General features: G+C 42.9%; 1 long non-coding RNA gene across 1 annotated transcript in view; it reads left to right on the top strand.

Moving 5' to 3' along the window:
• The window catches only part of LOC129038933 (uncharacterized), a 52,217-nt gene that overhangs the window by 2,851 nt on the left and 23,998 nt on the right, over window positions 1-25,368 (top strand). Inside the window, exons 2-3 of the long non-coding RNA XR_008503258.1 lie at window positions 3,671-3,790; window positions 8,223-8,367. This is a non-coding gene — a long non-coding RNA (uncharacterized LOC129038933). The remainder of the gene's footprint in view (window positions 1-3,670; window positions 3,791-8,222; window positions 8,368-25,368) is intronic.

The following is a 25,368-nucleotide window of genomic DNA, read 5'->3' as shown; positions in this document are numbered from 1 at the left end:
TCAGGAAGGCCCGCCCCACCGCGCATGCGTGAGCACAAGTGGGCAGGAAGAGGAAATGCCACGAGGATGCTTAATCAAACCTGCCTACGTGAAGGGCTGAAGACGCGGCATTTCCTGACAGACGTCGCCACGTCTAGCAGCATGAGCCTGTCCATGAAGGCATGAGGGGAGAAGACCTCTTCTCTACCTTGTCCCAGGTCCTCCAGGATGGGCATCTCCTTTGAGAAGCAGGACTGCTTTTATAAGTAAGAAAAATATCGGTTCTTCATTTTCAAAATAACGTCTCAGCTACGTGCCCAAGTGTGTCACATTGCAACAACTGCCCAGCTGTGGGACTGGTCTTGGGGAGCAGAGGGGACTGAGGGGCCTGCCTCATTACGAGCTGCAGAGGAGGGCTGAGCTTGCATTAGTAGCTTCTCCCTCCAATGCAGGAGAACGCATTAAGATTTACGGTTCATCTGAAAGTAGCTTAGAAAGAAACCATATGCTCTTATCATCTCTTGCAGAAGTTGCAGACAAGTTATTTAGAAATCTCATTTTCTTAAACTGTCTTTATTGCAAAGAAAAGAGCCTCTGGGATCCACTTCAAGTAGTCATTGTGGAGGGTACAGCAAGCCAGCCCCGGGCTAAGCATTTACCCCGCTAATTCACCACCACAGCAAGGTGGAGAGCCTTGAGTTTTTGCCTGTGTTTCACAAATGAGGAATCTGAGGAGCAGAGACCTGAAGTGACGTGCCCAGGATGCAAGAGTGAACCCAGGGACAAAGCCAACCCGCTCTTCTGGGGCCAGTGCCTTTCCACACTCCTCTGTTTCTATATTTAAACCAAGTGAAAGGAGACATGGAAAGTACATTAGCCCATTTGGAGGTGAATTTGATACACTCTCATTTGTCATAGAGGGTAGAAAAAGATGGAAAAGAGAAACGGGCTGGTGGGGAGGAGGGAAGAGCAGAGACCAGGGCCTCAGCCCAACCTTTATCCGCTTCCCACTTTCTCTCCCTGTCCCTTTCCTGGAGGCCTTGCTTGCTCCTCACAAAGCTGTCATTCTTATGCCTTGCATGGATTTGGGTATTTTAACTTGTCTATTAAAAATATAATTCTGGCCCCATATATATGCTTAATTAATATTATCATGTATCCCCTTCAGAATACTCTGTGGCCAAAGTTTGTGCCCTTTTATGCAGGATCGGGAATGGATTCCCTAATAAATGTCTTGCATTTTTTCCCATCACAAAATGTAGTTAAATTAGCGTCTCTTCATCCTAATTTTATTTCTCCATTTGGACAAAGCATCTTCACTTCCAATAGCTGAGCTTTTCAAATATATTTATTTCTGTGTAGAATTAAAAAAAATTGTATATTACCATTTCTGAAAATAAGTAACTCAAAACTTTCCTTTAAAATTATTGCAAAAGTTTCATAAATTCAGTTAGATATATGCTTAGGGAAAATACACAGTTTGAAGGAATTTTAAAAAAACCACATATTCTATAATTCTATTTATATGAAAGTTTTAGAACAGGCAAACCCATGGAGACATCGAGTAGATTGGTGGTGGCCAGGGACTGATGGAGGGAGGTGGCAGGCAATAGAATGGCTGCTGACAGGTATGGGGTTCCTTTCAGAGTAAAAATGTTCTAAAATTACCTTGTGGTTGTGGTTGCACAGCACTGGGACTATACTAACTGGCATGTATGGTTTATTAATTATATTTCAACAAAGCTATTAAAATGTTCAGTTTCCAAAAATATATCAGTGCATGTAATTGCAATATGTTTAGATCTACTGGAATTTAATGAAATCTAATAAGTAATGTCTAGTTAATACACTTCCATGGGGATTTGCATTTTATATGTGTTTAAGTTACTCTTCTGAATTTTTTTTTTTCAGTTCTTATCAATGCTTCACAAGGTTGGAATTCCAGCTGTTAAACTTACTATGGGCCGGGTGCAGTGGCTCACGCCTGTAATCCCAGCACCTTGGGAGGCCAAGGCGGTCAAATCACTTGAGGCCAGGAGTTTGAGACAAGCTTGAGCAACATGGCAAAACCCTGTCTATACTAAAAATACAAAAAACTAATTAGCTGGGTGTGGTGGCATTTGCTTGTAGTCCCAGCTACTTGGGAGGCTGAGGCAGGAGAATCACTTGAACCCAGGAGGTAGAGGTTGTAGTGAGCTGAGATCACACCACTGCACTCCAGCCTGGGCAACAGGAATGAAACCCTGTCTGAAGAAAACAAAACAAACAAACAAAATCCAAAAAACTTACTATGTAGCTTTGGGCAAAGTGACTTTTCAAAGCCTTGTATTCTTTATTCTCAAATAATACAACCAGCACCTCCCTCATTACACACATACACCAGTGTACACACACACACAGACACACACAACCAGCACATAATTCTTTTTTGCAAAGACTTCTTAGAAAGATAAAAAAGAGATAAGTACTAGTTTTTCATCCATGTGTATGCTACGAGAACCAATCAATAAAATAAAACAACAAATAACATACATTGTAGCTTCTTAAGAATCTTCAGCTTTTAAAGTCCCAAGTCTCTCCAGGGCTCCCAGAGCCCCAGTGACTCCTCCTCAACAGAGATGGGATCCTGGAAGAGCCAGGATCATGGTTGGAGGGAGGAAGATAAGGAGACCCCAGTCTGTGCCAGAAGAATTTCCTGAATTAACGTTTTTGTCGGGATTAAGTGTGGATTATCAACCACACAGGAACCAGAGTTTGTTAGAATAAATGGTAGGTTTAAGTGATTCTTTTAAGATGAAAATTGATTAGGATTGTGTAAAGCCTGTGATGTGATCATGTAAGGTTTGTGGACAGAAGACAAGAGTTTTGAAGTGAGCCTTCACAAGAACATTGCTGTTTGGTAAATGAACTTTTTGCTCAGATTAGCAACATGTTGTCCTGATAGAAGTTTGCACAGATAAACAAACTTTGTCTTGATAAACTGATTTATAGGAATGCCTTGAAACAAATATTAGAGTTGCATCCAAAATGTCACTTCATGTTTGAGTAAAATTACCCAGAAAACCAACGTATATGTCACAAGACACGGATACCAAGAGTCTGGCTGTTGCACAGGGACAGTGAGACCAAGCCTACGAGTGATTCTGATAGTCAGAATGAGCCCCATTGTGAGAATATCAAACCAGAAATTAGACTCATGACAAGAAGCCACTAGGGATGAGCTAGTGGCTCATCATAGTAGGGGGAGGAACATTATAGATGCCATTGCTGAGAGGCAGCAGGTGCCTGTTAACAGAAAAGAACTGTACATAGGCAACATGCCAAGAAAATGCCCAGGAAAATGGAAGGAAAGCCCCCAGATTCGAGGATGACACTCCAGAGCCAGTCATCTGGCACACTTGCAGTGGGTATTGGCGGAAACTTCACTTCTCACAATTTTCTCTTTCTTCTGAAATAAGTTGTCTTCATCTGTGTAATGTGAGTTCTCCAGAACATCATCTGCTCTGGTACATTCCTGACCATCTTTGCTGCCAAGGTTTCTGACGGGACAGGGGCCCAGGTGTTGTACCTGGGTGACATAACTCTCAGGTTAATTGTGGACTAGTGGCCAAAAGCAAAGTATGGTGTTCTTTCCAGGTGACTCTAGGGCATGTTTTTCTTTTCATCTTTTCTTAAAAGACAGCATTTCCAGGTCTTAGGTCTCGTGGAAGCTGCCTCAGAGCCATGGAGAAAAGGCAGCCTGTGCCGATTGACCATGAGCCTGAGTACACTGCATGAACCTTTGGAAGTACCTTTTCTATGTCTGCCTGAAGTAAGATAAAGTTGAAAAATCTGGGGGTAAATATTTTGCATAATGGCGAACCTGTGATAGTTTCACATGGTGAGAGTTTATAGGGCTGCCAGGGAGTGTGGACTCAGTGACGTCTTCACCAGGGAAGCCACGCCAGATGCTTTGGATGGCTTTAGCTCTATGGTGCCACTGGATGCCTCAAGGTTCTGAACAGGCAGAAGGCTTCTTTCAGAGCTCTTCAGTGACAACTCCAGCAAAACTAGAACAATGAATTCATTCTTTACATTGGGAGCCAGCATAGTTATGCTTATTTATATGTTTGCTTTCTCTACTTATACAGTCCATAAATCTCCGATCAGTAAAACTCCAAGTAAATTCTGAGAAAAATTAAACAATGACCAGGACACAGTCAAAACTTATTATACAGTGCAGTCATATGAAATTCAAAAAGGGGCCCAGGTTCTGTGTGTAGAGGCTCGGGCTCCTGTGCTTTTTCTGTTTTTCAGTGTTATTGGTGGCATGCTGTTGACCCTTAGACGTGCTCCAGGATTGTGTTCAGCAAGTGTGGCAGTGTCCTCACTGGTATTGATTGAGTGCAGTGGCTGAGCCTTCTTTGCTGTCTGGGTAAGTTACGTAGTCATGTGCAAGGTTCTATTGGAGGTCCTCTGGCGCCACCAAGTGGCTGGCCTGACAGCCCCCAGCCTGCCCGGCTGGGTTCCCCACCAGATTCACACTTCTCTTCTCTGATTCTGGAGCAAAATTTCTGAGTTGTGTCATCATTTGTAATCAGTTAGATTCATTTGTCACAGTCATCCTTCTAGTTTGAGATTTCCTCAACTCCTAGTTGAGTTTTTATTTACTTTGCATACAATAAATTTGACTTTTTGGCTTTTCTATGTCTTTCCACAACTCAGAAATGCAGTCAAAAATCTTCCACCCACTACCACACAGAACAGTTCCATCACCCATCAACCCATCCCCAAACCCTTAGAAGCCCTGCCCCCTTTTCTGTCCCTACATTTTTGCCTCCTCCAGGATGTGATATAAGTGGAACATATAATATGCAGCCTTTGGGGGCTGCCTTTTTCACTTACCAAAATGCAGTTAAGATTCGTCTACATCATGTGAGTCGGTTGCTCACTCCTTTCACTGTTGAGTAGTCTTACGTTGTGTGAACACACCACAGTCTGTTTCTCCACTCGTGTTGAAGGACAACTTGATTGTTTCCAGTTTGAGGTGTTATGAATAAAACTGTTATAGACATCTGCAAATTGCTTTTTGTGTGAACACAGTTTTCCATTCACTTAGATAAACATCTAGGACAGGACTTCATGGGCCATGAGATGATTGTATGTTTATCTTTATAAGAAATGGGCAATCTGTGATCCAGGGTGTGTGAACGTCCAAGTAGAATACTACTTTCGCATTCCCACCAGCAATGGGAATTCTTGTGGTTTCACATGCCTATCAACATTTGGTGTTGTCAATTTTATTTTAAGCTTTAATTTTAGCAGTACTTGAGGGTGATAGGGAGAGACAGAAAAAATTCTGGATATAAGTACTTTATCAAATATGAAATTTGCAAGTAATAGCACCAAGTCTGTGGCTTGCTGTTTTACTGTATTTACAGTGTCTTCTTCAAAGCAAACACTTTAAATTTTGTTAAAGTCAAATTTTAAAAATTCTTCTTTCATTGAGCATGCTTTTGGTATTATATCTTAAAACTCACCACCAAAACCAAAGCCATGCAGCTTTTCTGTCATGTTTTTTTCTAGAAGTTGTGTGGTTTTGCATTTTACATTCAAATCTATAATCCACTATGAATTAATGTTTGTATATGAAAAAGGTATATATTGGTCGTATTTGGGACATTTGCATATCAAATGTTCCAACACAATTAACTGAAAGGATTCTCTTTTTTCCTAACATGACTTGTACCTATGCCAAAAGTCACTTGTCAATATAGGTCTGAGTCAATTTCTCTATTCTTACTTTTGTTCCATTGATTGCCTGTCCCAACGCCAATGCCACATTTTATTGTTTACTGTCGCGTTATAGTGTCTTAAAATCAAGTTATGTGAGTAGTTTACCTTTGTTGTTTTGTTCGTTTTCCAGAATTTTGTTTTGTTTTTCTTGCAGAATTTTTATGATTATTATAGTTTCTTTGCCTTTCTACGTGAATTTTGATTCAGCTTGTTGTTATTTACAAAGTAGACTTGCTGGAATTTTATTGAGATTGCATTGCTCAAATCAGGGAAAATGACAGAATGGACATCTTTGAAATATTGAGTCTCAAATCCATGAAACTGCATATTTCTTCATTTACTTAGATATTTTTTTCTTTCATCAGTGTTTTGTAGTTTTCAGCATATGGACGCTGAACCTATTTTGTTATACCTAATGCTTCATTTATTTTAGTACAATTTAGTGCCTTTTAAATAGTATTGTGTATATTTGAGGTTTACAACATGATGCTATGAAATATAGATGGTAAAATGGTTACAATGGTGAAACAGATTAACATATCTATTATCTCACATACTTTTTTGTGACAAAGGCAGCTAAAATCTACTTATTTAACAAAAATCCTTAACATAGTGCAGTTTTATGAAGTTTGGCCCTCATGTTGTGCATCCAGTCTCCGGAACTGTTGTCCCACGTACCTTCTATGATATTTTGATTCCTTTAACCTACATCCCCCCATGTCCTCTTGCAACCCCCACCCATGGAAACACTGTTACATGCTCTGTCTCTGTGTGTTTTAGGGTTTTTAAAAAAAATCTCACATATAAGTGAGATCATTCAATTGTTTTCTTTCTGTGTCTGGGTTATTTCACACAGAATCATGTCCTCCAGGCCCAGCCATGTTGTGTAAATGACATTTTTTAAAATTCAAATTCCAAATGTTCATTATTGCAGGTAGAGACATTTTAAATTTTCATGTAAGTTGTTTCCTTTTGGGCATAGAGATGTTTGTAATATTACTGATTTTAGATGTTTCCTGATTTCTATTACAAACACTTAGTATTCTACATTTCCCTCAAAGCACTGCTTAGCTGCATCCTGATAATTTTGATATATTGTATTTTAATTTTTATTTGATTCAAAATATTTTTAGTTTAGTGTAAGACTTCAGTTTTGACCCATCATTCATTTAGAAGTGTGTTGTTTATTTGCCATATATTCAGGGATTTTCCAGATATATTTGTTTATTTTCAGTTAATTTCATCATGGTTTCAGAACATACTTTGCTCGTTTTTCTACTCTTTTTTCATGTTTAAGGTTTAGTCTGTGGCACAGACTATCAGCTATCTTGGTAAATATTTCAATTTAAAGATATACTTTGCTGCTATCTGGAAGAGTTGTCTATAAATGCCAATAATAATTAGTTAATAGCATTTATGGAATAAAAATAGGACATAAGATTAGTGATCTTCTGTTTGGCAAAGTTTTCCTAAAGAGGTCACAAGAAATTATACATTATAAATTTAAAAAAATGAAAATTATAATCTTTTATTCTTCAAAAGACATCATTAAAATTATTTAATAGACTGAAAGGAAGTATTTGCAAAATAAATGTCTGAAAAAGAGCTTTTGTTCTGAATATATAAATAATTTACAATGTAATGGTAAGAAAACAAATGACTCAGTACATTTGTGGACTGAGTTGGACAAATATTTTAATGGATATTTCAACAACAACGACAAGAAAAGATGCACAAATCACAAATAAGCAACGGAAAAGATGCTCAACAGTACTAGTCTTTAGGGAAAAGGAGGTTAATACCATAAGAGCAATACCATAGCACACATGTGAGAATATCTAATATTTAAAAGTATGATCATAGCAAACGCTGGTGAGGATGGAGAGCAATTTCAACTCTTATACACTTCAGCTGAGAATGTAAACCGTTTTGGAAAACAGTGTGGTCAATTTATAAAACATTAAACATTCACCTACCATATGACTCAGATATTCTACTCCTAGAATTAATACATTTGAGACCCAAATTTTTGGATACAAATGCTCATATCACTTTTTATTTTTAATAACCAAAACCTGAAAATAATATAAATGTCCATTAGCAGGTAAATGGGTAAATTGTGCTGTGCTCATGCAATGAGCAATGACTCAGCCCTAAAAAGGAACAAGCTACTGGGGGATGCAGTGAGTGGATGATGCACCTAAAATCGTTAGGTGAAATTAAAGCAGCCAGGTTAAAAGTAAGAAAGAGCATGCACTGTAAGACTCCATTTACATGAAATTCTGGAAAATGAAAACTATTTTACAGTGGCAGAAATCAAACTGACAGTTGCCTCAGGACAGGAACAGAGGGCGGAATGGACACCAAGGAACATGAGGAAGCCTTTTGGTTACAGAAACACATGTTTTCATGGGAAATCAATATGTCACTGTATCAGTATTCATCGATACATGAAACTTATTTTACAGCAATCATACCTCATTAAACATAAGATGAAATAAAGACATTTCAAGTCAGAGAAGAGTTGATCAATTTCCTACCACAGAATGACATTAGAAATAAACAGTAAAAGAAGTTTCTTGAGCTGAAAGAAAAGTCCAGAAGATCCTAAAGGTAAGCAGAGATCATCAGGAAGGAATGAAGCACTCCAGAAACTGTAAAAATAACAAAAACTGTTTAAAACAACAACTATAAAAATGTAGTGCAAGTTTTATAAGGTATGCATAAGTAAAATTTTATATTAGTGCAAAATGGAGTTAACTATTGGAAGCTTCTTGTATTTTCAGAGAAATATTAAAATTACCACTTTAAACATTAGCTACTCAAAGATGCTTAGGGTAGTTACCAAGAGAATAATAAAATAATGTACTAAAATATAATGAAGAAGAAAAATCAGTGCATGAAAATACTTGATTTATCTGAAAGAAATTAAGAAAAATGGAACAAAGTAATAAAAACAGATAAGACAAATAGAATAGTAAGATGGTAGACTTACTTAAACATAATTATTTTAGTAATTAAATGTATAAAACTGAACAATCTAATTAGAAGACAAAGATGGTCTATATGAAAATCTCAGAACCTAACAATATGAAATTTGCAGCAGGCACATTTTAGATAAAATCATACAGACGGCTGAAGATAAGTGTCTATAGACTGGGAGTCACGGACACATTGTGTTTAAGAGGCAGCTGAGATAGCTATAGCGCTACGAGACAGTTGAATTTAATTAAGGCAAAAATATTCCTAAAGATAAAAGCTACATTTCATAAAAACAGGAAGATACAAAACTCATAATTGTGTGTATGTGCCTAATAACATTGCTACACATGTATAGAAAAAAAAAAAAGACCTAACTAAGCAGAAGAAGAGAAATATCCAAAAGCACAGTTGAGGATTTTAACACCTGTTTCAGAAGCTGAGAGAATAAACAAACCAAAAAAAAAAAAAAAAAAAAAAGTATAAAAATAGCCTTTGAGGGACACAACTAAATGATCCTAATTGGTGTATACAGAACACTGCACCCAACAACTGCAGTGCAAACTCTTTATCAAGGGAACAACGAACACTTACCAAAACAGACTGGACCATAAAACACATCTCAACAAATTAAAAATAAAAAGATAAGTAAAATCACACAAACTGTGTTTTCCTGCACAACACAATCACACTGTAACACAACAGAAAGTTGACTGAAATAATCACACAAAACACTTCCACGTCGTTACGCATAGAAGGAGCACGATGGACATTGAAAATGTTTTGAATTGAAAAATAATAAAAAGTGTCGTATCAAAACATGAGGGACGATGCTAGAGCAGTACTTAGAGAAAATTATATAGTAGCTTTGGTTGCATATATTTAATAGGAAGAAAGCTTTGGAATAAAGGCTCAGAGCTTCTGCCTCCAGAAACTAGGAAAAGAACTGCAAATTAAACCCGAAGATATAAGGAAGGAAATTATAAACTAAGTTGGAAAACTAAGAATTTTCTGGTTTGAGCAGGTAATCGTTTGATTTTTCATTGCTCCAATTAAAAAGCAACCAAAATTCTTTTTTAATAGTTCTAATTAAAAAGCAGCCCAAACTGTTTTAACTCACACACTTACATGTTCCAGGCATCGTGTTGAGCTTGCAAGAAATATCAAGCACAGTCTATCTGAGGAGTCAAAACGAACCCATTAAACCTTCAATAACAGCACAAGAGAGTAAGGGATACAAGAGTTTCCACAAGGCGACTTTAAAGAAAACGATAAATCCTGTTGTGAACCATCCGACATTGCAGAGGTGGTGTGTGAGCACAGCTGGGCTGGTGAGGAGCGGCTCCTGCCTTGCTTTGCCGGGGCTGCTCTTGGGACACTGAGAGGGTCTGGCTGTGCCGCCATCTGTCCTGTCGGGAACAGGTCTGATACGTCCACCCAAGAACTGTTGGCTTCTTCTCTATTTTTAAAAGCTAAAGCAATTTCTTTGATCTTCCTACCACCACACCCCTGCTTCAGGATGGGGAAGGTAAAAGTTGTTCTCCCCACTGTAAAGACGAAGAAAGTGGGATGTGGAAAGGTGATAACCCTGCACACAGCACAGTCAGAGTCAAGACTCAGGACAATCTCCCACCCCGCTCCTGTCCCCTTATAGCAATGGCACTTGGCACTCAGAAGGAGGTGAGGAAGCTGCAGCCTGGAGACCATTCAGAGGCAGCCGTGGAAAATCCCAGCTTGAGCTGGACTGGGCAGCTGGCGAGTGCCGGGGCAGAAAAGCGTGCAGGCTGGGCCAGTGGGGGAGCACACACAGCTGCACACAGGACAGAAGGCCCACGCATCTCAAGACACGCACATGCATTCAGTTTCTTCCTTCATAAAGTCACTAACTAGGTAAATCTGCCACGTTTAGTCATCACCAGCTGCATCAGTGCTGCAGAGTTTGGCCCACATATGTGTTCTATCACCCAGAAGACTTGGATACGATGCCGGCTCAGTCGTGGCAACTTCACACTGCAGGATTGAAATCACAGGTTCTTCACAGAAGGGTGCAGGGGTCTGGGTGTGAGCAAGGCCAAGAGACCAGAGCCACGGCCTCCAGGGCTGCACAGCCTGTGAAACTCACTCTGGCCATTTTTGCTTAGGCCAGCAATAACCTCCCTCAGCAGAGGGACATCAATTTTGTTTTAATATGCCATAAATCTTTTGTTATTCCTGACTGGTGACTAGACATAGATTATTGCCATATTATATGCCATACTGCAAATAACAATAAATAACCAGGCTCTATCACTGTGGTGAAATGCAAATCCTAGATTTAAAACTGTTTTTCAACATAAAGTCATGGGAATGGAAGTTCAAGCGCCAAAACAAAGTTATATAACAGGAATAATAAATTAAAGATGTCAAGCAGCAGATGCGGAGAAAGAAAGCACACACACTCACTTATGCCTGCTGGAGCCACAAAAGCTAAGGCCGCTGCCACAGTTTATTTAAAATGTATAAGCACGCATAACTCCCAAACCTGGCAAATCACTGCTTAGGCATTTTGACAAGCATTTAGATAAACAGAAAGAATTAGCTGTTGTAGTTCATTTTTTTTTATAACTGGCTCAACAAACAAAAGAAAAATACTGAAAGTGTTTCACAGCTGAGGCTGCAGAAATTAGGGCAGTAACAATGCTCACAATTGTCAGCTTCTGTGACTTAGAGGAATCATAACACTGTGAAAGCAATCCATGGACTAAGTGCCAAGAAATATGCAGTAACTTTCACTGCTCCTTTGCTCTAATACATACAGCTCATAGCTGCTTTGAAGGAATGTATTCCTTATTTTCATGTTTCATGAAATTTTATAATTGTTAAGTTTTTCTAATCCCTTCCCTGACATTACTGGCTGTTTGATCTTGGGCAATTTAGTTCCTTTCTCAAAGCCTCTCTTTGCTGATTTCTAAGATGAAATAGTAGTGTCCAACTTATAAAAATACCATGAACATTTATAGAAACGATACATTTAACACCATCTCAGTATGGGGCTTTCCAGTTAGAAGATCTTTACCAGTTCGGCTTTTATTATTTACAGTTTATCATGTCATGTATGATTTGCTTTCTTCTTTAGCTACTCACTTTTGTTAAGTTATAAATTATGCTTTTCTGTGTGAACTAAGCCAGGATAAAGGGAACCCAGAGCATTGCAGTGGGAAGTGGATATACTCTAACTTTAAAGAAAATGACCAAACTTGGGAGTGTGGGTGTGATCTGATGTGGGGTCCTGATTAGGAAAAGGAGCCAGGCTAGGGGGAGCAGGGAAAGCAAGAAGACAAAGCACATAAACTACAAATCTGCCTTTCTTCATGGTCCAGGACACACAGCCCTCCTGCGCAAATAGCCCATCTCACACACAATCTCCCTATGCCTGACTTACCAGCAGACACCTCAGCTGATAGAAAAATGCAAGTTCACTCACTGCAATCTTCGTGTTACCAGTACTGCACGTATCCCTCTCCAGCACAAGCACCATCTTGTAAAATACCCAGCAAGGTTTTGTCTCCTGGAACTCAGCTCCTTTCTTGCTGATCTACCCATTGCATCCTTGCAATGTATTTTCATACTTTCTTTAACAAATCCACCTTTCTTTACCTTGTAGGTAAAGGTAAACTGCCTTTGTAAATCCCTTTATTGTATGCACCACTGCCCCCAGTTAGTCACTACACACAACACTCGATCCTTCTGTTTAGGAAGCTTGGAGAGTGATGCACATGGATATCTGGAAGCACATTCCAGGTAGAAATTATGGCAACTTCAAATTCATGCTTGTTGTTAAAGTGATAGGAAGGAGGATCACCTGGCCAGGCCACGAAAACAACAACAGGGAGGTGCGTAGCAAGAAAATAAGTGCCCTAGCAGGAAGCAGATAGCACGTTCAAAAGAGAAGTATGGAGGTGTGATCAGTGAAGCAAACCATTCCAATCCCTTGGCCTGAAGCAAGGCGAGGTATAACCATGGAGCCCCGCAAGAGCCTGGGCTGTGGGGAGCCCACTGGACAGGATCTGTGGACACATGGAAGAGCAGCCCTTGCCAACACGTGGCCGAGAAGAAGGGAGAAAGAGAGACTTCCCCAGCTTCACCCTTCTCCCACATCCCGACTTCCTCCTGGTGTTTCCAGTTCTAAACCCAGCCGAAAACAGAAAGCAAGGAGCCTGCACCTAAAGGTCATGAGGTTCAGCCTCCTGGCACGTAGCAGTGGGGAAGAATGGAGAGCTCTCTGAGACTGGCAGACAGGACACACCCAGCATTAGATAGAGAAGGAGAGGTTGTGGGGTGTATTACACGAGATCCTGAAAACCCTGCAAGAGATTTCACCCTGATGGAGTGGGAAGCCGTAGGAGACACAGTCAGGAGAGGGACTCCATCCGACTCAGACTTAACAAGGTCCTTCTGGCTGATGTATTGAAAAGGGCAGAAGAGAGAAATGGGGGAAGCAGGATCACATTAGGAGGCTGTTACCGTCATCAAATGAGAGGGACAACGGCCTAAGAAGATGGCTAGCTGGAATAATGCAAAGGAGAGGTTAGATTCTTGATATGTTCTGATGGTAGCACCAACTGGACTTGCTGATGATTGGAGTAATGAGATAAGGAGAGGCATCAGAAGATGACTCCAGGATCTCTGACCAGAGTAGCTGGAAGGGAGAAGTCATCACTAACAAATGTGAGGGATCTGCAGGACGAATTAGTGTGCAGGGAAGATAGAAAGTGGTTTGGACATGTTGAGTTTGAGCTGTTTACATAGCAAAATAGAGACTTTAATGAGGCAAGCTGATACAAGCCTGAAGTTCAAGAAAGAGGTTAAGTCTCAATATATTAATTTAGGAATAATCAGCAAGACAGAACCTAGATTCCTAAAATCAGGGAGCACATACGCATGTGCGTAAGCGTGTATGCCCAGCACAATGTCAGCTCTGCCTAAATCTTTGATATTATTCTTATTCTTAATTCTTCTTCTTTCCCTTCAGTATACTTGATTAGGATTTGTACACTATTTTTTTGTTTTGTTAAAATAAACCTTGACATTCTGTGAGACTATAGCTTTAGCAGAATTTCTGACCTGTTCAAGCTGATACAGACCTGTTTCTTCCTGCTCATACCATAACTACAACTAGAAACTCTGAAAATAATGCAAGAAACAGCCAAAGGAGAACTCTGAATGGTGGCTGGATAAAGGTGAAATGGTTTGGTACCTAAGGACTAAAAAAGAGGAAAACATGAGCACAGCAGCAGGGCATCTGATATACCCCTACCCATACAAGAAGGAGACCCAGAGGCATCATTTCCAGACCCCCAACCAATGGCAGAACCAAGCCCAGGTAGATATGCAAGTGATAAACATCATTATTACAAACATTTTCTCAGGCTGTTATCTTTTTATCTTGGATGCTTTTCCTTAGAGATGCTTTACAATGGAATGTTGTTCTAATCTGTGGATCATGACTTTCCATGCCTTGGTGGTTTTAAAAACTTTAGTCATATTTAGACGCGCTTTTCTCATTGCACAGATTAACTGAGTTAATGTGTGCACAACTAATGGGGGAAGGACGATTTGAACCAAATCCCACAGCACAACACACACCTGTAGGTAATGAAAACAAAGAAAAAACATCCTGAAGTTGGCCAGAAAGAAACCCATTACCTATAGGTGAACAGCAGTTAAAATATAAAGGATTTATCATCTGAAATAATGAAAGCCAGAAAGAAGCAACCCAATATTTTTTTCTTATTTTTTCCATACCATTTAACTGCTGAATGAAAAGAACTTTCAACTCCAAATAAAGACATACTCAGATGAAAGAAAAGTAGAAAGAAAATTGTTGCTCGCAGAAACAGAGATAAGCCCTAATATATCAACAATTATATAAAATGTAAATGGCCTAAATACATCAACCAAAATACACAGATTGGCAGAGTGGATAAAGAAAATACCACTCACCTATATGCACTTTATTAGAAACTCACTTCAAATTCAATTATATGGCTAGTTTGAAAGTAAGAGGATGAACAAAGATAGACCATGCAGCATTAATCTAAAAATCAGAAGTGACTCTATTAATATCTAATAAAGTCGGCTTCAGAGCAAAGAAAATTACTAGAGACAAAGAGGGACAGTACAAAAATAATAAAAAGATAAATCTACCAGGAAGTTATAATAATTCTAAATGTATATGCACCAAACAACAGCGCCTTAAAATATATGAATCAACAACTGAAAGGAGAAATAGACAAACATTATGGTTGTAGATTTTAATACCTCTCTCTCAGCAACTGAAAAATAAGCAGAAAAACAGCCAAGATATATAGGATCTGAATAACACAATCAATTAACAGTATCTAATTGACATAAGCAATACATTCCATATGACAACAGCAGGATATGCATGTTTACAGGTGTCCACAGAACATTCACTAAGATCGACCACATCCTGAGTCATAAAACAAACCTCAATACATTTAAAAATTGTAGTTATATAGTCTATTATCTGACATAATGAAAGCAAACTAGAAATCAATAGCTAAAAATCAACAGGAAAATCTTTAAACATAAGGAAATTAAGCAACAGACTTTTAAATAATCCATGTGTCAAGAAAAAGTCTCCAAAAGTTTAAAAAATACATAGAATAGAATGAAATGAAAATACAGCATTTCAAAATATGTGCAACAGAGCTAAAGCAGTACTAAGAGGGAAATCTATAACATGAATTGCTTATACTACAAAACAGTAATGGTCTCAAATCAATTATCTAAGTGAGTGCCTCAAAAAAAGTAGAAAAGTAGAACAAAATAAACTAAAATCAAGTAGATAGAAGGAAATAATAGGGAGCAAAATCTGTGAAACTGAAATAGAAATTTAATAGAAAAAAATTAACAAAACCTAAAACTGTTTCTTCAAAAAAAAATCAACAAAGTTAATAGACTCTAGCAATACTGACAAAAGAAAAAAGAGAAGATACAAACCAGAAATATCAGGAGTGAAATAAGTGATATCACTACAGGTCCTACCATGATCTAAATAAAATAAAGGACTGCAACAACCAATTTATGTTCATAAATTTGACACTTGGAAGAAATAAACCAATTCCTTGAAAATCACAAACTGAAAAATCTCAACCAAGATGAAACAGATAATTAGAAGAGTTTTATAAACATTAAAGACATTGAAGCCTAACTAAAAATCTCCCAAAAAGAAATTTTCAGGCCCACATGATTTCACTGGAGGATTCCAACAGACATTTAAAGAAGAGCTAACAGCAATTTTATACAACCTCTTCCAGCAAATAAAAGAGGGGAAAATTTTTCAACTTATTTTATAAGCTCAGAATTATCCTGATACCAAAACCCCCAAAGAAAATACAAGAAAAGAAATCTATAACTTAAACCTTTTCAAGAGGAAGACTGGACTTTGGCATTAGGAAATTTTAATTTCACTAACCATTCTTCCAATTTATTTGCAATTGCTTCCTTGTATTTTAGTTGCATATCTTTTAAAATGCCAAGATATATTATTATTTTATTATTATTTATATCATTATGGTTGTTTACATTTAGTCACAGAATCATCACTCTCTTTTCTCTTACTTGTTTTTAGGATTATTTTCTCCTTACTGAAATCCTTCAAAATAATCATTTAGCACTATATATAATAATAATGTTCTCCCTTTAGGTAACTCAGTTTTTTGTTATCTAAAATGTCTTTATATTGCTATAATTCTTGAAGCTAATTTTGCTAGGTACAGCATCTTCAGTTGGTACTTCTTTTCTTACAGTGCTTGGAAAAGGTTATTCTTCTGTCTCCTAATTCTCATTGTTTCTGTTCACTAATCTTTGGGAAGTTGAATTATTTCATTAGAGATGTTTCTCATGTCTCTGTAGCTGTATTTAAGATCTTCTCTTTGTTTTTGCTGTTCTGAAGTTTTATTAGAATATGCATAAGTGTGGATTTTTTTAAATTTTCTTAATATTAGTTCTTCCATAATATGGCTTTCACGCCATTCCCTTTACTCTCTCATCTGTGGCACAGCTTAAACTTAAGCTAGAGTTTTTCAATCGACTTTTTATATATTTTAACCTCTTTTATGTTTACCATCTCATTATGTTTCTGGGTATCTCTGTGTAATTTCTTCAGAGAAATCTTCTATTTTACTTCTCTCATCATTCGTTTTAACAACTATTGAGTTTTTAATTCACTGATTTTTTCTAATTTCTAAAAGTTATCTATTCTAATTATGTCTGGTTATTTTTAATAGTCTCTTTCCTTGGGCTCATTTTTGGTCTGGTTTCTGTGACTCTCATTCCTGGTGCCACTTTTTCCGGTTTCTCTGGTAATTTTTAATTGTGAGCTTCTTTGTGGTTCGCCTTGCTACACAGACATACAAAATGGGCCGAAGAAATGCTCTTCCTCAGAGAGGATTTGCATTTGCTTCTGTTAGAAACCAGGGAATACTGTTTGTTTAGGAGCACTCTGGGCGCTGTGAATCTTCAAGGAGCTCTGACATAAGTCTCTGGCACTGGGACGTGCAGGGTAGTGGTTGTCTTAACTCGAGCCTCTGCTAGGCTCATCCACATCCGAATGCATCTGAAAGATTGATGGGAGGCACCTGCTAAAATCTTGCTTGAAAAAGAATCTAGGAGCCTCCTGGGAAAGAACTTATCCCAAAGGAAATAAAAGCAGGAGTGATAACGGCCAGTCAGTGGGTCTAGGTGGTCAGGGGTGGAGGATTGTCAGTGGAGAGCGCTGTCCGTCATCCGTCCGTCTCCCCTTGTCCAGCCCCAGCTGGCCCCTGCGTGCCTCTGGTGTCCGTCATCCATCCGTCTCCCCTTGTCCAGCCCCAGCTGGCCCCTGTGTGCCTCTGGTGTCCATCATCCGTCCGTCTCCCCTTGTCCAGCCCCAGCTGGCCCCTGCGTGCCCCTCGTGGAAGTGGAAGTGTGACAGGACCCAGGCCTCGGCAGCTGTGATGCAGATTGCGTTCTTGCAGGTGTTAAAACTGTGCATCTGGATATACAGCTTAGACGGCCTCTGCCGTCACCCCAGAGGTTCAGTCACGACTCCAGCTGTCACCCCTCAGTGAAGGTGTTGCTGCCCATGTTCAGTAGGGCACTGAGCTTTTCGAGAGGACCTCAGATATCTTTCCACAGTGTAGATAAAAATACTCTGTCCGCGGTCAAGGCCTGCCGCGTAGCGGGAGCAGTACAACCTGGTGCTTTGGACCGGGTCAGCACACTTTTCCTTTAAAGGACCGAAATATGTATTTTAGGCTTTGCGGTCTTGGTTGCAATTATTCAACTCAGCTGCTACAGCTTTGATAGCAGCTACAGACAATATGTGGAGTGAATGCCTGTGGCTGTGTGCAGTAAAACTGTCGACAGAAATATCTGTGGGGTGGGCTGCAACGACCACGGGCGCCAGCCCCTAGTTTAGGGGCAGATTCGGGAGCTGCCCTGCTGGGTTCACCCGATGCCTCCCAGCCTGTCGCTGTCCTGTGGGCGACTTTGTTCCTCTGTAGCTCCGTGTCCCTGTCAGCAGAACGTGCTTAAGAGCCGCACCTGCCTCCTTGGGTTCTCCTGAGGTCTGAAGGGTGCAGGCCAGTTGTGGTGAACAGCGTGCTGTGTCCAGTCCCATCAGTCCTTACACCTGAGGTCTTAAGCAGCTGACTTCACTTCTCTGAATCTCAGCTTCTTCTGCATAATGAAGAAAACAACAGTAACTTTCTCAAAATTGTGGGGAAACCATAGCCACCGCACCTACTACTGTGCCTGGAACACAGATCTTTACACTGTCATCACCACGAATGGGAGGAGGAGGAGTGAGACCGCCAGACACACAGCTCAGGTGTGTTCCTGGAGAGGACGGACATGCCTGTGAGCTGAGGGAAAGCGAGGAACTGGTGGGTGGTGCGTGGGCTGCTGGGGTGTCTTGGCCTTCCCGACCTAGGTCACAGGGCGGCATGTCTCAGCCAGCGGGAGGAGGCTCAAGCATCACTTAGGAGCCTCTGTGTGTCCACGTGGCTTTAGTGCTACTGGCAGGAGGCACACTCCTCTGGTCCCCAGCGCCATGCATCTGAGCCACAGAGAGGCCAGCCGGCACACAGCATGGTGCAGGGTTTCTCTAAGGGACAAGGTGTCAGACAGAGACCGTGGGGTGCAGAGCTGCAAGAGCTGAGGGAGGACTGAGTGAGCAGGAGGAACATGCACTCCAGACCCCTTGGCCAGCAGAAGGCACTGACTCCTTGACAACACACACAGCTGAGAATCGGGGACTGGGAGGAAAAGACATCACTTCAGGAACCACACGAGGCACAGTCTGCACCTTGGGTGTTCCTACCATCCTCCATCCACCACAGGAAGGGGCACTGCTCACCCCAGACTCCATGAACCAGGTGTTCCCCACCACCCTCCATCACAGGAGGGCTGACTGCATACCTGACCCCATATACATGGTGTTCCCACCACCTTCCAGATCACAGGAGGGCTGACTGCACACTCGACTCCGTGTACCTGGTGTTCCCACCACCATCCATCACAGGAGGGCTGACTGCACACCTGACCCCATGTACATGGTGTTCCCACCACCTTCCATCACAGGAGGGCTGACTGCACACCCGACCCCGTGTACCTGGTGTTCCCACCATGCTCCATCACAGGAGGGCTGACTGCACACCCGACCCCGTGTACCTGGTGTTCCCACCACGCTCCATCACAGGAGGGCTGACTGCACACCCCAGACCCTGTGTACCTGGTGTTCCCACCACCTTCTATCACAGGAGGGCTGACTGCACACCCCAGACCCTGTGTACCTGGTGTTCCCACCACCTTCTATCACAGGAGGGCTGACTGCACACCCGACCCCGTGTACCTGGTGTTCCCACCACCTTCCATCACAGGAGGGCTGACTGCACACCCGACCCCGTGTACCTGGTGTTCCCACCACGCTCCATCACAGGAGGGCTGACTGCACACCCGACCCCGTGTACCTGGTGTTCCCACCACCTTCTATCACAGGAGGGCTGACTGCACACCCCAGACCCTGTGTACCTGGTGTTCCCACCACCTTCTATCACAGGAGGGCTGACTGCACACCCCAGACCCCGTGTACCTGGTGTTCCCACCACCTTCTATCACAGGAGGGCTGACTGCACACCCGACCCCGTGTACCTGGTGTTCCCACCACGCTCCATCACAGGAGGGCTGACTGCACACCCCAGACCCTGTGTACCTGGTGTTCCCACCACCTTCTATCACAGGAGGGCTGACTGCACACCCCAGACCCTGTGTACCTGGTGTTCCCACCACCTTCTATCACAGGAGGGCTGACTGCACACCCGACCCCGTGTACCTGGTGTTCCCACCACCTTCCATCACAGGAGGGCTGACTGCACACCCGACCCCGTGTACCTGGTGTTCCCACCACGCTCCATCACAGGAGGGCTGACTGCACACCCGACCCCGTGTACCTGGTGTTCCCACCACCTTCTATCACAGGAGGGCTGACTGCACACCCCAGACCCTGTGTACCTGGTGTTCCCACCACCTTCTATCACAGGAGGGCTGACTGCACACCCCAGACCCCGTGTACCTGGTGTTCCCACCACCTTCTATCACAGGAGGGCTGACTGCACACCCGACCCCGTGTACCTGGTGTTCCCACCACGCTCCATCACAGGAGGGCTGACTGCACACCCCAGACCCTGTGTACCTGGTGTTCCCACCACCTTCTATCACAGGAGGGCTGACTGCACACCCGACCCCGTGTACCTGGTGTTCCCACCACCTTCTATCACAGGAGGGCTGACTGCACACCCGACCCCGTGTACCTGGTGTTCCCACCACGCTCCATCACAGGAGGGCTGACTGCACACCCCAGACCCTGTGCACCTGGTGTTCCCACCATGCTCCATCACAGGAGGGCTGACTGCACACCCCAGACCCTGTGTACCTGGTGTTCCCACCACCTTCCATCACAGGAGGGCTGACTGCACACCCGACCCCGTGTACCTGGTGTTCCCACCACGCTCCATCACAGGAGGGCTGACTGCACACCCGACCCCGTGTACCTGGTGTTCCCACCACCTTCTATCACAGGAGGGCTGACTGCACACCCCAGACCCTGTGTACCTGGTGTTCCCACCACCTTCTATCACAGGAGGGCTGACTGCACACCCCAGACCCCGTGTACCTGGTGTTCCCACCACCTTCTATCACAGGAGGGCTGACTGCACACCCGACCCCGTGTACCTGGTGTTCCCACCACGCTCCATCACAGGAGGGCTGACTGCACACCCCAGACCCTGTGTACCTGGTGTTCCCACCACCTTCTATCACAGGAGGGCTGACTGCACACCCGACCCCGTGTACCTGGTGTTCCCACCACCTTCTATCACAGGAGGGCTGACTGCACACCCGACCCCGTGTACCTGGTGTTCCCACCACGCTCCATCACAGGAGGGCTGACTGCACACCCCAGACCCCGTGTACCTGGTGTTCCCACCACGCTCCATCACAGGAGGGCTGACTGCACACCCCAGACCCTGTGTACCTGGTGTTCCCACCACCTTCTATCACAGGAGGGCTGACTGCACACCCCAGACCCTGTGTACCTGGTGTTCCCACCACCTTCTATCACAGGAGGGCTGACTGCACACCCCAGACCCTGTGTACCTGGTGTTCCCACCACCTTCTATCACAGGAGGGCTGACTGCACACCCCAGACCCTGTGTACCTGGTGTTCCCACCACCTTCTATCACAGGAGGGCTGACTGCACACCCCAGACCCTGTGTACCTGGTGTTCCCACCACCTTCTATCACAGGAGGGCTGACTGCACACCCCAGACCCTGTGCACCGGGCACCCCCACAGTGGCATACATAGTGAGGAATAACAAGGAGAGCATTTAAGGGACTGGATTATATTTTAAACTGCATAGAAAAAAGGGATTTTAAAATGTACTCCAACTCCTAAGGGAAGCCTTTTGATAAACATCAATTTAGTTCTAAGCTCAATACGGGGGCTCTGTGGTCCCTGTGCCTCCAAACTCTGTAAAATGTGTGCTTCTGCTTCTCCAATGGCACCAACACTTGAGAGGCCATCCGGGCACAAGTGCACAGCCTTGGTTTCCTCTGATAGTGCCTGACCCAGAGAGACGAGGGAGGCAAGGGAGGTCTCCACTCTGACGTCCAGCCAGGCAGCCTTCTGCTCTGGAATCTGAGGAATTGTGCCATGCAGGTAGGAGTTATGGCTCCATAGCTAGTTGGCTCAAACCATTTCCAAGCCTGTGTGAGACAGTCATCTTGCAGAGGGCCAAGATGTGATGTCTTAAACTCCCGCACAATCTGGGCTTTTATTGTTAGCATGACCCTGTCTCTTTATTCACGGGTTAGTGAGGCATCCTGGGTTATCCTGATGTTGTGATTTTATAATTGTGTGTGTGTGTTATAGAATCCTTACTTCAAACACAAATGGAAGCCCAATGTATAAAAACAAATCCAGTACTTTGCTTCCCTCTCTCCTTGCTGTCCCTTCCTCCATCCTCTTCAGTGGATCTCAGAGGAGCAGTGTGTAAGGCACAGGGTCTCTTGACCATGGATGGGAACCATGACCCCAGCATGATGTCATCCAGTGGAGGGCAGGACGTCACCAATGGCAGCCACAGGAAGTATCAGGGCATCCCTGTTATGCCCAGTGGGATCTGCCCAGAGCTTCAACTCCAAATATAAAGTATGTCTTCTCATCCAGTGGGGTTTAAATTGCATTTCTATAACCACAAATATAAAACAAACCTGCAAAGACAACTCAAAAAGGGATAGAGATTGAGACAAAGAGAAAACCAGAACAGCACAGAGCCACCTTCTTCAGGGAAAACTGCAGAAAAGAAAAGGTTCCCCATCATGAAACTGATTAAAAAGCTGCTCCTTCAACACCACACTTGGAAAGTGTGCAGGAGCCATCGCCAAGGACATTCTGTAATTTCTGGTAAGAGAAATACCAGGCAAAACAGCCCAAACCGTAAATACCAGATACATGCTATTACAGCTACTTTCTGACACATGTATGTGTCATTGAGATGGGCACAGCATAGGTGGGTATTAAACAGGGTGGGTGCATTGGACACCATTGAGATGGACATGTCATAGGTGGGTATTAAGCAGGGTGGGTGCATTGGATACAGTTCTGATTCCACTGTGCGTGTGAGTGCATTGGATACAGTTCTGATTCCACTGTGCGTGTGATGCATTGGATACAGTTCTGATTCCACTGTGCATGTGAGTGCATTGGATACAGTTCTCATTCCACTGTGCGTGTGGATGCATTGGATACAGTTCTGATTCCACTGTGCGTGTGATGCATTGGATACAGTTCTGATTCCACTGTGCGTGTGATGCATTGGATACAGTTCTGATTCCACTGTGCATGTTGGTGCATTGAATACAGTTCTGATTCCACTGTGCATGTGGGTGCATTGGATACAGTTCTGATTCCACTGTGCGTGTGATGCATTGGATACAGTTCTGATTCCACTGTGCATGTGGGTGCATTGGATACAGTTCTGATTCCACTGTGCGTGTGGGTGCATTGGATACAGTTCTGATTCCACTGTGCGTGTGATGCATTGGATACAGTTCTGATTCCACTGTGCATGTGGGTGCATTGGATACAGTTCTGATTCCACTGTGCGTGTGATGCATTGGATACAGTTCTGATTCCACTGTGCGTGTGATGCATTGGATACAGTTCTGATTCCACTGTGCGTGTGGGTGCATTGGATACAGTTCTGATTCCACTGTGCGTGTGATGCATTGGATACAGTTCTGATTCCACTGTGCGTGTGATGCATTGGATACAGTTCTGATTCCACTGTGCATGTGGGTGCATTGGATACAGTTCTGATTCCACTGTGCGTGTGGGTGCATTGGATACAGTTCTGATTCCACTGTGCGTGTGATGCATTGGATACAGTTCTGATTCCACTGTGCATGTGAGTGCATTGGATACAGTTCTGATTCCACTGTGCGTGTGGGTGCATTGGATACAGTTCTGATTCCACTGTGCGTGTGATGCATTGGATACAGTTCTGATTCCACTGTGCGTGTGGGTGCATTGGATACAGTTCTGATTCCACTGTGCGTGTGATGCATTGGATACAGTTCTGATTCCACTGTGCGTGTGAATGCATTGGATACAGTTCTGATTCCACTGTGCGTGTGAGTGCATTGGATACAGTTCTGATTCCACTGTGCGTGTGAATGCATTGGATACAGTTCTGATTCCACTGTGCGTGTGAATGCATTGGATACAGTTCTGATTCCGCTGTGCATGTGAGTGCATTGGATACAGTTCTGATTCCACTGTGCGTGTGGGTGCATTGGATACAGTTCTGATTCCACTGTGCGTGTGAATGCATTGGATACAGTTCTGATTCCACTGTGCGTGTGAATGCATTGGATACAGTTCTGATTCCGCTGTGCATGTGAGTGCATTGGATACAGTTCTGATTCCACTGTGCGTGTGGGTGCATTGGATACAGTTCTGATTCCACTGTGCGTGTGATGCATTGGATACAGTTCTGATTCCACTGTGCGTGTGGGTGCATTGGATACAGTTCTGATTCCACTGTGCGTGTGATGCATTGGATACAGTTCTGATTCCACTGTGCGTGTGAATGCATTGGATACAGTTCTGATTCCACTGTGCGTGTGAATGCATTGGATACAGTTCTGATTCCGCTGTGCATGTGAGTGCATTGGATACAGTTCTGATTCCACTGTGCGTGTGATGCATTGGATACAGTTCTGATTCCACTGTGCGTGTGATGCATTGGATACAGTTCTGATTCCACTGTGCGTGTGAATGCATTGGATACAGTTCTGATTCCACTGTGCGTGTGATGCATTGGATACAGTTCTGATTCCACTGTGCGTGTGATGCATTGGATACAGTCCTGATTCCACTGTGCGTGTGATGCATTGGATACAGTTCTGATTCCACTGTGCGTGTGATGCATTGGATACAGTTCTGATTCCACGGTGCATGTGGGTGCATTGGATACAGTTCTGATTCCACTGTGCGTGTGATGCATTGGATACAGTTCTGATTCCACTGTGCGTGTGATGCATTGGATACAGTTCTGATTCCACTGTGTGTGTGATGCATTGGATACAGTTCTGATTCCACTGTGCATGTGAGTGCATTGGATACAGTTCTGATTCCACTGTGCGTGTGATGCATTGGATACAGTCCTGATTCCACTGTGCGTGTGAATGCATTGGATACAGTTCTGATTCCACTGTGCGTGTGATGCATTGGATACAGTTCTGATTCCACTGTGCGTGTGAATGCATTGGATACAGTTCTGATTCCACTGTGCGTGTGATGCATTGGATACAGTTCTGATTCCACTGTGCGTGTGATGCATTGGATACAGTCCTGATTCCACTGTGCGTGTGATGCATTGGATACAGTTCTGATTCCACTGTGCGTGTGATGCATTGGATACAGTTCTGATTCCACGGTGCATGTGGGTGCATTGGATACAGTTCTGATTCCACTGTGCGTGTGATGCATTGGATACAGTTCTGATTCCACTGTGCATGTGGG

The sequence above is a fragment of the Pongo pygmaeus genome, chromosome 5, assembly GCF_028885625.2.
Source record: "Pongo pygmaeus isolate AG05252 chromosome 5, NHGRI_mPonPyg2-v2.0_pri, whole genome shotgun sequence".
Lineage (NCBI taxonomy): Eukaryota > Metazoa > Chordata > Mammalia > Primates > Hominidae > Pongo > Pongo pygmaeus.
Note: the sequence above shows the minus strand (reverse complement) of the source record. Positions and strands in the feature narration are given on the sequence as shown.